Source organism: Diceros bicornis, chromosome 11 (genome assembly GCF_020826845.1).
Source record: "Diceros bicornis minor isolate mBicDic1 chromosome 11, mDicBic1.mat.cur, whole genome shotgun sequence".
In the NCBI taxonomy this organism is placed as follows: Eukaryota; Metazoa; Chordata; class Mammalia; order Perissodactyla; family Rhinocerotidae; genus Diceros; species Diceros bicornis.
This window is the reverse complement of record NC_080750.1, coordinates 32,195,561-32,210,230: the sequence shown is the minus strand read 5'-3', so window position 1 is coordinate 32,210,230 and position 14,670 is coordinate 32,195,561. Positions and strand designations below refer to the sequence as shown.

General features: G+C 35.3%; 1 protein-coding gene across 1 annotated transcript in view; it reads left to right on the top strand.

Moving 5' to 3' along the window:
* Nucleotides 1-14,670, top strand: part of INPP4B (inositol polyphosphate-4-phosphatase type II B) — a 599,434-nt gene that overhangs the window by 459,589 nt on the left and 125,175 nt on the right. The gene's annotated exons all lie outside the window — the stretch shown is intronic.

Below are 14,670 nucleotides of genomic sequence, written 5' to 3'. Positions count from 1 at the left end.
CTAACCCTACAGTAGTGTGTGTGTTTATATGCTACCGGCAAGGACAAAAGTTGAGTTGTGTGGTTAGACTCTGAATAATATTTCTTGAGGTTTAAATATCTGTGTGAACATCTGAATTCTTCACTTCTCACTGGAATATTTTTATACATATAAACATACACATGCAGCTCTAGGATCAAATTTAAAATAAGAGAGAAAAATGTGGTCTGTGTTTTAAACATTGATTTGCCTTAGGTTTTTCATACGTGTTATCTATCCCATTGCTTTATTGATGACTGTATTGATAAAATACAATGAAATTTTTTAAAAATTAAAAAAAGAACTTTATATAGATCTTAAAAGTACTTCCCATAGGGTAGTGGTATGGGACAAGTGAGGCTTGCTGAGGCAATATACAGATAAGCATAGTATCAGCCTGTCCGTCAAGTTAAGAGCTGATCCGAATCAAGACTTCATGCCTAAAGTGATATCACACTATGCAAATTATTTTTCTGCAGGCTTTTTCAGCAACATATATTGCATTTGTCAGTCAAAAGCATAATAAAGAAGTAAATATGACTATATGAAATAAGTAACTTAGACTTACACATTTACATCTGGCAGTGCAGCAAATCACATTTAAGTGAAGGGAATTTTCTTTTCCTCTTCTTTCTTTTGGTACCCCCTCCTCCCCCCAAGAAAAAGATAGTCAAGTCTTTTAGGCCAGTTTTTTAGGGGAACTACCACAGCCATTATACTACTTTACCTTCATTTATTTTCTTCTCAGCTAAGCCAATGAAATAATTGTCGTCTGAGAACAGATGTAATTTATGTGTCTGTTCCTTAGTGATTTCTTTTCTGATGAATACATTGATCACATAATGAAAAGGGTTTTAGCATAAGAAAGCCTTGCTTATAGTATTCATATAATGTAATTCAGATCACATAAAAATGTATTTTAAAAGCTACAAGATAATTAATTAGGAAGATTTATCTTTTTAAAGCACAAATTGAGTACATTGCTCCCCTGCTCAGAAACCTTCAAGGATTCAACACTCATCCACTGGGCATTTAAAGCCGACTTGATCTCCCCCACCGACTTTCTGCTTTCATCACCTTCTCCTATAGTTGCTTCTTAAATGCTATAGGAGCTGTTTCGTTAATGGGCTTCACACTTTTCCACATCTTCCCCTTTCCTCCCTCTGTTCCCTTGCACAACAAATTCTTCTATTCTCATCTTCCCGCTATTTTCCATTTCTTTCTTTCAAAACCGTACACATAATTCTATTCAAAATTCAACACATTTGTCCATCCTAAGATTCCACCCTTTTCAGTATGTCTTCCTGATTGCTCAAGTTGATTTGACTCTTTGTCCTAATATTTTATTTTTACTTCTCTTATAACTTTAGTAGGTCACAGTTATGGTGTATTAGATTTGCTCTTGTCTGATACTTCCATAACAGTTTGTGATTTCCTTGAGTAAGAGATGACATTCTCTTGAAATTTGAATCTTCTGGAGTGCTCCACAGAGTACTTGGCATACAAGCATTCCATAGATCAAATTCCACAGGCACTAGAATTCACATATGAATCAGTTATAGTCTCTGACATAAAGTGCTGAAAACTCCAGTGGGAGATGAAGTTTCACCGGTAATCATAACACAATAAGATCAATATTATATAGAGCAGGCGTTCTCAGCCTTGGCTGCACGTTAGAATCACCTTTGGAGCTTTAAAACATTTTATCTGTGCCATGATATCACCCCAGACAGATTAAGTGAAAGTCTTGGGAATGGAGCCCAGGCATTATTATGTTTTAAAAGCTTCTCAGGTGAGACTAATGTGTAGCTGGAGTTGAGAACCAATGATATGCGTGTAAGTGAATAGTGCTGGGAGAAGACAGATGAAAGATGTGACGAATAGAAACAAGAACAGTGATACAGATGAATTAAAACTTGAAAAATGTACAGAACCTTGTTGGTATGTATCATGAGGAAAGAAAATCTACATAAAGGAATATTTGTTGAAATAAAGAAGAAAAGTATTACAACTCGCTTACTGGAAATTTTTGTTTAAAGAATCCTAAACTCATTAAACAGTTGCAAAATGGAACCAAAGATGGGAATAAAGCTATAAGAATTTTGATCTGGGAAAAGTTGAGCTTGAGTAACACTCAAGCGAATAAAATCGAACATGTTTTAGAGGTTTCATGCTATAAACATGAGACTTTTCTAGGAGAATCAAAACTCTAATTACACATATATTTTTTTAAAATACCAAAATCAGGATGTTTGTAACCCATGTATTCACTTGTTATGTCACACATCTACGTGTTCCTGGAGTCACTGATTTACCCAGAAGCTACTGAAAGCTTATGAATTCCTCCCTCAAAATCTGCATCAATTCTTTACTTTCAGTATTTTTTTAAAAGAAAGGAAAAAATTACCACAACACCACATATTTTGCCTGCTTTGATCATTTCTAATTTCAGCAGGAACTTAAGATTTAGCCAGAACTTTCACTGAGTAGGATCATGACCTGAAAGGATAGCCTTTTGATTAAGATAATAAGGCACCTCATGACAACCAAGAGCCTTTGTAAGGAAGAAAAAAAGGCCAATGAGGGACAGTGTTAACTCCTTCTCGAGAATATTAATTCCCTGCGATCTGCCTATTCATTTGGTACAAACTCAGAACTAACTCCTTGCAAAGGATCCTAACGTTGCATGCCTGCTTTCAGTATCGCCCTGGTTCCCCCGCCGTCTATTCCAGATGCCCATAGTCAACATTGACTGCTCCACAATTTCAAATGGAAGAGAGAAAAAAATCACTTGAAAAAGTCACAAGGAAAATGAACTGAAATTTTACCAGTAGAAATATTGCAGGCTGTCCTTGAGTCTACAACTTAGTCTGTACTAGAATTTGGGGGGATTTTCTGAAAGGCAGTAAAACAATAATACAAAGAGTTAAACAAACCAGTCTTACCTTTTATGAGATCAGTGGTTATACAACCACATGGCAAAAACTCTGAGGAAAATTCTTCTTACTATTGTAAGGAGAAATACAAGTAGATATTTCCTCATTCTCTATTATAAATAAGAGGCTTCTTCGATAAAAGGAAAAATATTGCATCGAAGAAGGAAGCTCTTTGTAGCCCACAGTGTAGCAGATATTCAATATACCAGAAATGAGAGAACTGGACACAAAACCTCATATCACTACCTTTGAAATCACTAACCACTGCTTAATTTGGGGAAGACAAAACATAAATTAACATTTTTAGTTGATAGTGTAGAGCTGAGATGTCTAAGCAAAACTGTCAGAGAGTTTTCCAGCTCTTTCTTTTTTATACTCTCTCTAGTAACATATAGTAGACTAGGCAGTAGTTATGAAAATATTTGTTTTAAAACCCTTCACTTTCAGGCTTAAGACTAAAGAGTCTTATGTCTTTTTATGAAAGGGAATGAGTAATTCAAGTGTATTCAGTGAAAGCAATGAGACTGCATCCATGATTTGATTTTAGGAGCCAAATTTGTTTTTCTACTTTGAGTTCTTTCTCTGTCTCTAGCTTGATCTCTGGATTTCTCTCAGAAATTTGTCTTGTCACTCACGGACAGAGTAGTTTAGTCTGAGATCATAATTCTGTATAGTATTTTGTATGAACCAATAGATCATGTCATGTATCTTTTAAGCAGAAATATTTTTGATATTTCCATAATATATATTTTTAGTAAAGGCTTCTATCGATAATTTTCCAATTTTGCAAATATGTTTATTGGAAAATGTAGAAAAGTCAAAAGAAAGAGATTGAAATCACTCATAATCTCCCTCCACAATAAGACGGTTACTGGTAAAATACTAGTGCAGTCTCTTCTAGTTTGTTTTTCCACATACAATCTACATCTTAATATTTTTTTCTAGTATAAATTTAAAAATTCAAAGTAGCTTAAAATGACTAATTCTTCAAAGTATATAAATTGAATCTCTCCAGTTAGAATTCTAAGTCTATGTATTTGTGGTACTTTGGAAGTCATGCCCAATACACCAAAGCTAGTCTGTTTAAAAATATCAATCTTACATGTGACAGCTAAAATTCATTTCAATATATTTTCTTTCGTTTTGGAAAAAACACTTTATATGACCACCACCAACAACAAAAAAGTATCTTACAGCCCCTATGGAAATTTTTATATCACCACCACCAACAACAAAAAAGTATCATATAGCCCCTATGGAAATAAGACTAAGTGTGAATAAAAGCCCTACCCATTCATTATTTTTTCCTTTTGAAATTTTCCAGTAGCTGACAATATGTCATTTTCAAGGAGATAACAATTTAATTCTTTATGTAGATTGTAATTTGATTCCTTGGGCGTATATTTCTTCTTCCTAGGAGTCAATTCCTTCTTGGTCACTCTGAGCTCTCAGCTCAGTTCATATCTGAGCAAATACAAAGCTAGATCTGCCAAAACTGTGGAACAGGCTTTTCTTCTCCACATACACTTCCCCACATACAGCTCCTTATACACAACATCGAATCTTCAAGAATAAGTGGGTTTTATCTCTTATACATCTATAGCTTGGAGTAGGGAGAGAATAAAATGCTTTGAATTAAATAGTCATGTTGAGGCTTGGACATACTCTAAAAACTAAATGATGATGCTTGCAAATCATTTAACGAAATGTGATACAAGGGAATGGAAGGAATTTTGCTAGGTTGCATATGGTCCTAAATGAATTTTTAATGCAGCTTTTCTCCTTCGTTCTCTTTTTAACTATACAAAAATAAAATTTGCTTGTAGCACATAAATTCAAAGAATAAAGAAGCATATAAAATGAAAAGCCTATCTTTTCCATTCTCCTTCTCCAGAATAAACCAGTTGGAACAGCTTAATGTATTTCCCTGTGCAGTTTCTTCCAGGCATTCAACCATTTGAGTTTTCAATGGTTATGAATCTTAGTCCACAAACTCAGGTCATGGGAATGTAACATTGTTGACTTTTCTAACTCAGTTTAGTTTTTGTGGCACCCATTCTGGGGCAAGGCAGAAACTTTCATCTCAGACAATTCATAGACTCCACTGCCTGTATGGACTGAATCTCGGCTTGAGCACTTCCTGGCTTTGTGATCTTAGTCAAATTACCTCAACTCTCTGTACCTTAGTTTCCTCATTTGTAGCTTTGAGATAATATTGCTTACCTCATAGGGTTGTTCTGCAGATTTGATGACTTTATATACACCAAACATTTTATAACAGTATCTGGCACATAATGAGGGCTTAAAAGATACTAGCTATAATTTATGTAAAATATGTAAACAAGTATAGTTTCACTCAAAAAGATGTTTTGACAACTTCTCATTTCATTACATGTCAATCTCATTTTTTCTGAAAGCTAAGCAGGATTTTACTGGTTGAATGTAGCATAATTATCTAACCAATGCAATATTAACAGTTATTTAGATTGTTTCTGATTTTTTCTTATAATCTCCTGTGTTTGCAAGGTACACCCTTATTGTTATGGCTCTGCAAATTTGTGAGCATTTATTTTTGATAAATTCCTAAAAGTGGAATTTCTTAGTTGAAGTAGTTAACATTTTAGAGATGCTGCCATATGGCCCTCCAAAAAAGTTGTATCAGTGTGCATAAGATGCCTAATTGCCCACATATTCTTGAGCACTGGGCTTCAGCCACCATCTCTGTGTTAAGCCTAAGTATGGCTAATGAGACCCAGACATGTATTTACAACCATCTGGCATACAGCTCCCTATTAATGGTATCATCCAAACACCTCATAGTCAACATATTAAGTCATCTCTCACCCCTTTACCCTCAAACTTCTCTTGGGGATTTCTCTTCTTAGTAAAAGATACCACCTTCCACCCAGATGTTCAACTTAGAAATGTGAAACTCCTTGACTACTTTTCTTCTCTTGCTTCCACTCCCAGCCCCCATAAAAAAAAATAAATTCTGTCATTTCTACTTTTTTATTTCTCAGGAAGTCATTCATTTCAATAATAAATTGTGCCTTAGGATAATCCTAACCCAGAGAATCACCATCTTTTAAATGTTCTACTGCCAAATCTCTTAATCACTCTCCGTCTTCCAGGCTGACTCTCATCTAATCCATTTTCCTCACCTTGGTTGGAGAAATATTTCTAAAAGGCAAATGGAATCTTGTGATTTCGTAATTTTAAACATGTTGTAGCTGCCTTTTGCCTGGAAGGTAAAGTACAAGGTGCATAATATATTCATGTGTAATCTGGCCCTGCTTTCTTCTCCAGCTTCCTCTCTCACCACTCCCACCATCATCTCTTACACTCACACCACCCTCCGTAGCGAACCAGACTGAACTTGCTCGGTTTCCATTCTGCCTGCAAGCCATCTCGGACTCCTTGGCTAGACCACGTCTGCTTTTACCCTGCAGTGTACAAACACTTCTAATTGTCTGTCTTCCCTTCTAGGCTTTGTTAAGTATGAGGGCATGGACTGTGTCTGTCTGGTTTACCACAGTATCCCCAGGAACTACCTTGAGAAATGTTGTTAAATGAATAAGTATATGAGGGAGGCAATGAAAGTAGTGAAAGCATTTGCCTGTCACAGGAGTAGAAGGAAGAACAAATTACTCTGCCTGAAGAGATCAGTGTGACTGAATTAGGTAACAGAAACAGAGGGAATGTTTGTGGAATTAGGAAACAGAAACGTAGGGGCGTTTGTGGAAAATGTCTCGTAGGCTTTAAAAACAGCCGTTTGTCAGGTATTAGAATGTTAGTGTTTGCTCATACCTCACAAGGAAGAAAAAATAAACTTTTATGTGTTCTGAAAGGAGAAAGCTGATAATTTTTGTAAAATAGCCAACCTAAAATCTGATTCAATATTAGTAGCACAATGGTGACTTTGACATTTAAAAGTTTGCAGCATTCTTCCAATCACCTACCCAGAAGTTTGTAAAGCAAAGCATGATCTGAAGCTTAGGCAAAAAGCACTGCATATTGCCTGACAGTTCAAAGTTCTTAAAAGTTAAACCTTTCCTTTAAAGAAAATGACTTTAATTGTAAATGAAACTAAGTTTGCTAAATAATCCTAGAATTTATAGTGTTAATAAATTTGGTGAAGAGAACAGTGTCTGAAAATGATAGAACACAGAATCAATCTTAATTGTGGGATTTCAGAAGGCCACTGAACTTCTCCCCCTGCAGTTTCCTTATTTATTCTATAGATGTGGCTGGTTTCTTTTGAGATCATTAGATTGTTAGAGTGGTTAAAATCTTGAGATTTTTGAGGAAGGACTTATTAAGTATACCATCACTATTTCTCAGGAAGATAATTTGTATAATCTGACTTTATAATTAAATGATTTAATTTCATACAGTTATTAAAATATGACTTCTGATTTTATCTCAGAAGGAAAAGTTAATCAACAAGATTAGGATTTAAAAAATAAAATATGAGATCTATTAGGCAAATTACAGAAACAAACCTTTTTATCTGCTTACTTAAAAAACTAAATATGACAAGATAATATGGTTTGGGGATTTATTCTCTGTAAATCAGGAATTGCATGTCTCCTTCTCTGTAAACTAAAACAATATTTTAAACTGTGACACAGTTATGTCATTTCAACTAGTGTGCCTTTAATCCAATCCTTTTGTAGTAAGCTTAAATGCTGAGTGATTTCCAGCATATTTTTAAAGCTCTTTGTTAGCTTAGATATTTAATATCCATCATGCCAAAGGAAGTGAACAGCAGAAAAGAAAGTCATCTACAAATAAATTTTCAGAAAATAAAAAATACTGTATTTTCCAGAGCTTAAGAAGCTAACTGTAGAATTTCTCATTCTTTGCAAGATTATAGGAAGAGTACTAACTTTAAAAAAAAATGTACGTATGGGATCTATGTCATGGAAAAATCACAGAATTGGCTCATAAAACATGAGAAAAATTGAGTTATTGCAAAATCTTTGTCAGATAGGACCTTGCCTGAACAATTCCAGTGTCCTCTTCCCTGTCATCAGGCTTGCTTGCATTAATAAGTGGTTTTTACAATGAGCCTGTCAGAGGAGAAATATGGTTTGGCCTAGGATGATGTCAGCCCAGATGGAAAGAAGGAGATCAGTTACAGAAATATTTAGGAGGGCTTGGCAAGTATTTGGATTTTGTGTGTTTGTTTGGAGTGAAAGGCAAAATCCAGAGGTATCAAGAAAGACTCCCAGGTTTCTATGTAGCATATGGTGGTGCCATTCACTGCACCTTGGCTCAAAAACTCCAGGAACAAACAGCAGCAGGGGTGGGGAGGAAGGGCGGGGCGAGGCGGAGTGGAGAGAGAGAGTGTGTAAGGATATAAGTAAGGCTGGGCAGGGGACAGGAGTCAACTCTGAAGGATACTTGTTTGTTATATCAAGTCTTGGCAGCTCATCTATAGGCTATAGGGACTCATTAACAGGTTTTGTCTGAGGATCAACATGATCAGATTTGCATTTTGAGAACTGAAGAAGGGCAAAAACTTAGGCTATTTTAATAGTGTTGGTGAGAGGAAGTGGGTGACTATGGAGTTGAAGATTTTAAGGAAACTTTTACAGGATTTAAATCCAACTGCATGAGGACTTGAGAGAGCCTGGGCAGAGTTGAAGGACTTGGGTTTCTCGTTTATATAACTGGGCAAATGCCAAGGTTGCTGGGATAGGGAGTATAGGAAACAAACCATCTGTTTCCATTGATTACTTAAGAAGGTCAGTGTTCTATATTCAAAATGGAAAATAGTTTTAGGAAACAAGAAAATCATTTGGTTGAGTCTGTGCTTTTTTCCCATTAAAGAATCTTTTGTATGTTAGAACTAACAGGGAATCGCAGAGATCACAAATTCCTCTATTTATTTTATTGATGGGAATACTGAGGTCCAAAGTTTGAATTACCCATACAAATAATGACAGAGCCCGAACTAGAAAATTAGACTTCTGTCCCCACTCTCAAGTTCTTCTTCCATACTCATTCACCCTTGTGCAATCAGTAGATATTCAACACAAAACGTATGCTCTTAATAAATGAACAATGTTAATTCTAACTAATAATGGTAGTTATGGATGACCTTTCTAGGAATTGATTTTGCTACCCACAAAATAGAAATTTTAAAAAAGTCGGTCCATTCAACTTCTTCTGGGCTTTTATGAGAATATAATTTTAAAAGTAAATTACTTTATCTGTACTATTAAAAAAACCAAAATGTGAATTGGTGAGGTGATTTGCACTCAAATCAGTTATTATTTTAATCTACCTAAAATTGCTCTGTATACTAGTCAGTAAAAATATTTCTAAGACTTTAGCCTTATTGATTCTGTCTATAGCCCTCCCAAATACACTTAAAGAAAACCACTTATATTCTACAATAAAAATAATAAAAGAGAAAATGCAATTTTTTTAAAGATTTTCATACATTCTATTCATAATAGTAAAATATTAGAAACATCTTGAATGAATGAATAAGCAATCTATTCTTCGTCATTAAAGTAGAGTCCTATGTGGTCCTTTCAGTTAGTATGTGGATTATGAGATACGTAGAGATATATATAAAAAATGTACCTGAAAGAAAACATGAAGTTATATACTATACACAAAAGACATCAATCTAAGCATATCGGTGAGTGTTTTGGAAAGGATAATAAGTTTATTTAGAGTCATATGGGTAGATACAGACAGAGTTCTATTTCTTTTGGATAGTTTGTTTTCTATGTCTTCTCCTTTTTATTTAGTTGTAGAGTAAAAGAAATGTCTTTGTAAACTACTTTTGCCATTTCTGCTTCAAGCAAATATGGAAAACTAGGTCATGAAAAAAAAAAAATCAACTGCAAAATACCTGGAAATGTTGGATGCAATGTGACGTTCTCTCATGTTGCTTTTAAATGACTGTCTGACCTCTCAGAAATGTAAGGAGCTATAGTACTGAGTGTTTAGTAAGCAAGCCCTGAAACCATGGCTATCAAAAGGTATTTGCACACACCAAGAATATCGGGCCTTAGGTTTGCAAGGTCTTATGGGAAGAAGACTGAGTCAAAAAAGTTATCCCCTTTTCCTTCTTCTCTGCTACCAGCCCTAGCTGTGGGATCTAGAGTACAGGCATCATTACACTCATCCACATCATCCACACTGATGATCTTGCTGGCTACCTGTGGCCTTTCACTTTCCTAAATGCGGTGACCAAGTAGCAGTCTTTAAATATTTGTTGAAAGCAATTTACTGTGAGATGATAGTCAAATTCTTTCTTTAGTCTAATCTGTGTTATAAAGTAGAATCATACATTTTCTTTAATGAGCTTTGTTTTAATTAGAAGATGAGAACTTCTTCAGTTAAATTTTATTTTAATATTTATGGGCTGTACCTACCATTATGTTACTAAATGAAAGATGTTTCCTGTGTTAGTTATCATATTATAACATTTCCAAATTTAAAATGGGTCAATACCGTGTTCATGAGGTAGTAAAACATAATTACGAGTTCAGACTGTGTAATAATAAAGACCTGGGTTTGAACCCTGGTTCTACCATCTATGCTAGTTCTGTGATCCTGGCCAAGTTGCTTAACCTACCCAAGCTTCAATTTCCTTATCTGTATGCTGGAAGAATAATTATTCCTCAGAGAGCTGTTGTCAAGATTAAATAAGACAATCCCTGAAAAAAATTTAGCATAATCCTAGGCCTATACAATGATTATTAGCTATTAAAATGAGTGAATGAAGGAGAGAGAGAGATTTGTATTATTAGGATAAATTCTACAGTATAAATTATTGGCTTTATTATAGACCCTCCACAAAAGTATCATCAGATTTAACAGGGAAAAAAGTTAAATGGCCCCTAAATATACCTTCTGTTTTCCTACATTTTTATCTCAGAATCATAATCACCAGCACTATAATGTCATATGCTGGGAACATTTGTTTTTCTTCCCCTAGCTTTATTGAGGTATAATTGAAAAATAAAAATTTTATGTACTCAAGTTGTATAACTTGATGTTTTGATATATGTATACATTGTGAAATAATTATCACAGTCAAGCTAATTAACCTATCTTCCATCATCTCACAAAGTTACCATTTTCTTTTTGTGGTGAGAACACTTAGGATCTACCCTGTTAGCAAATTTCGAGCATACAATACAGTATTGTTAACTATAGTCACCCTGCTATGCATTAGATCTCCAGCACTTATACATCTTGCATAACTGAAACTTTGTACCCCTTGACCAACATCTCCCCATTTCTCCCTCCCCACAGCCCCTGGCAACCACCATTCTACTCTCTGCTTCTGTAGTGTAATTTGCATATCATACAACTGACCTATTTTAAGAGTACAAATCAATGATTTTTAGTAAATTTACAGGATTGTGCAGTCATCTTCACAGTCTTAATTTTAGGGCATTTCCATCACCCCAAAAAGGTCTGTCATTCCCAATTGCAGTCAAGGGAACATTTACTTTTGCAGTGTATTTGGGTATGGTTTCTATTCTTTGAATAGGTATATGAATGAATAAAGTCCAGGATGGAGTTGAGAAATTCTTTGCATGGGAGGGAATCACGGGGTCTGGTTTGGGTGTTGTTCCATCACGCCTTCACAGAGCAGTGAACATGAAAATATCAGAAGCCAAACAAGGCACAAATAGTACTGACCAGATCCTTGAAGCTGGCAAACGAAATCAGTGCAAGTGAACTCAGGGATAAATGGGAATAGGCCATGGAAGGAAGTGAAAACACACTGGACTTTGTTTAAAGTCATATGAGTGCCTGGGAAATTTTTGTTAGGGCAAGAAGAATAGGGATAAGGAAAGGATGTATATAGAGAAAAGGTCTTAATGGTCAAGAAATTGCAGATAAGAACTTGCAAACTGAAAAGTGGAAAAGTAGGAGCCACTGTGATCAGAGCCAATAGGCAAATTTTTTTTGAGGGTAAGTTGAGCCAAAACGAATTTTAGGTTTTTTCTTTCTTAATTAGCATTACCTGTCCCAGAGCTAGTAATTGGCAGAATCCATCTTTGTTCAAAATACTGATTCTAAAATTTCCATGCAACCAACATTTTTTAAAAAAAGAGTAGTTTCAAAGATAAACATCAATTTATGCTTAGATCATGTAACTCATTTAATTATATAAGTGAAATCTCTAGGAGGTAAACAAAACAAATACTGTTTTCCTTCTAGTTCTTTTCTCTAAGCCACACTTCTAGCAAGAAATGGAAAGGGTGCATGGAGAAAAGCAGAGAAGTATGTTTTTACATTCTACAATTTCATGAAGCACATTGTTAAACCCTGTGAAGCCAGAAGGGTATATTCAAGTACACTAAGGTGTAAATTTTCATTTATTATCCACACGGTTTTCTTCTCAGTTAGAACTGAGAGCATGTCTATCCCTCCTTCTGGATTCAAGAGATGTTTTTTTTTGCAAGTAGTGCTTGAGTTGGGAAAAAATAAGTGAAAATAGTCCTTGAATTTTTCTCTAGAGAGATTTAGTTCTGCCACAGGAGCAGAGGCCCGTCACTCAACAGCAGTTTTTCCTATTCTCATGCCCCTCCTCCTCTATCTATGCCTTCCCTTTTCCCTCTGTGCCTATTGATCATCTCTTGTCTGTATTTTTCTATGACTCCATTTACCAAAGTAGTAGCTTGGCTGAGCAAAGGGGTTAAGGAATGGAGGTAGTAGTGATGTTGGGGAGTGGAGGCAGAGATAAGTGGCAGAGCGAGTCCCAGGATTTGGGATGTGGACAGGGAACAAGGGAGAGCTGCTTTATTTCTCTCTCCTTGACTGCCTCCTGCCTCCTTCAAACCTAAGCATAAGTCAAGGATTTCAATGTCATAGAGAAAGGACAGAGGTGGGGAGACCAGTTGGTAGGCTATTAAATAATCCTTGCGGTAGAAGATGATGGTACCTTGCACCAGGGGAGTTACAGGGAGTTTGGAAATGAGTGGTTGGATTCTGCATGTATTTCGAAGGAAAAGGCAGAATATTCTGAAAATTGGACAAAAGATAGGAGAGAAAGAGAAGAGACATAGACCGCATCAAATGGGCTTGCTGTGAACGACGTTGGGGAAGAGTGCAGGAAGGGTTCGTGTTGAGAATGGGGAGCAGATCAAGAGCTCAGTGTGGGATGTGATAAGTTGGAACTGTCAAGAGGAGAGCTTTTGTTTTTAATTGGAGTTCAGGGAAAAGGTCTAGGTTAGAGATGTGAATTGGGGAATCATTAGCACAACTGAGGTATTTTACTACAAGATTAAATGTGATTACTTAGGAAGGACATATAGATAAAAAAAGGAAGAGTTCCAAGGACTGAACCCTGGAGCATGCCACTGCCAGAGGTCGGGGAAATAAGGAGGACCAGCAAAAAGCAACTGAAGTGGAATATGCACTCAAGAATATACAACCGCTTTTTAAATTGTATTTTGGTAGCAATTAGAATTTATGAATATAAATATAATTTCATCATATGCTTTATTTTTCTTTACATCTCCAAAATATGAAAACATGCACACATGTACATGAGTATGGGTGTGTGTGTATTCTAATTAAATTGAAATTAAATAATTTAAATAAATATAAAGTGCGTATATATAACACACTTTAATTCACTGTTTCATCAATAGAAAACTATCATGAAACCAATTTCAATTTTCATTATCCATGATTTGCTGTATTATTTATATGCTATTAAAATGTTTTTTGTCCAAGCAAATATTTTGTCTTTCTTCTGGTTTTGTCTGATTGATAGTTGATTCAAGTGTTTGGATTCAGTTTAAATTTCAGACCACTATAAAACAGAGTTTCGCTATATTCTTTTTATTTCGGTAATTAAATTATACTCATAACTTTCCATTTAAGAAGCTATAACTGTTAAAATATATGACATGTTTAAAGAGTAAGGCACTGAATAGGTGGATGAAATTTATGTATACTTAAAATTATTTTGTGGGTAGAGATATTTTTTTTTTCCATACCATACTATTTCATCTTGGATACCAGCATTGGCTTTTATTATGGAAAATGAATCTTTCAGCCTCACTAGGTAAGGTGCTCATCCTTAAAGACTTAATCAGGAGAGCCAATGCCTACTACAAAACTCTGCTCCAACGGAGACTGACTTAGGAGCAGGGGCAGGAGTTATGGTTATGTCCCATGATGGTGATTGAAGAATGTATTGAGAGGAGCAGGGGAAGAGGGTAGGGAGTATATGGGGAGGGCAAAGAAGGAAAGGATGATGAAAAATATCAGAGGAGGCAACACTAGTAATGAGACGAGATCCGAAGCAACTTGTGCTGAATATAAAGATAGAGTGCAAAAAAGCAACCTTATAAAAGGCATTACAAAAATTAGAATAAGTTAAGAATAAGAAACTTATTCGTGTTCACCTGAATATAAAGACTCATATTTTTCCCTCTGTCCTATGTGACTTCAAGTTCGTTAGTAATTCTATTAATACTAATTTGTTTTGAATACTAATATTTGACATAGGTAATCATAAAGAATCGTCCTAGTGGTTGAGAAAGGACTGGATTTATTTTACCTAGTCTTAAAAAATATCCTGGTCGTGTTACTTAAAAAACTCTTAGGACATTGTAAAATAGTCTCTTAGAATAGTTCTTATCTGTTCAATGGGGAGTAATGATATTTGGAGTTCTGTTTACCATTTGCCAGTATTAAGGGCTGCAGATTCTTCCTGCTTTTT